Consider the following 334-nt stretch of genomic DNA (forward strand, 5'->3'; position numbering starts at 1 on the left):
ATAGGGTTATTTTTCTGTATGGGAATATAGCTCGTTTTTGCATCTATGTTGTCATTGTTTGATGATGGACTAGCTGGTAGTAGATCATAGATATGTAGACACTGATTGATGATGGGCTAGCTGGTAGTTGATCATTAATAGAATCTGTATTTGTTTTGTATGTTCTGTTTGTCTTTTTTGTAGGACATGGCGTCAACCGGTAGCGTACCGAGTTTGACAATGCGATCCATCCTTGAGAAGGATAAGCTTACCGGGACGAACTTCTTAGACTGCTATCGGAACTTGAGAATTGTTCTCAAGCACGATAAGAAGTCTTACGTCCTGGAAGGGGCTC

The sequence above is a fragment of the Tarenaya hassleriana genome, unplaced genomic scaffold (assembly GCF_000463585.1).
Source record: "Tarenaya hassleriana unplaced genomic scaffold, ASM46358v1 Cleome103, whole genome shotgun sequence".
NCBI classification, from domain to species: domain Eukaryota; kingdom Viridiplantae; phylum Streptophyta; class Magnoliopsida; order Brassicales; family Cleomaceae; genus Tarenaya; species Tarenaya hassleriana.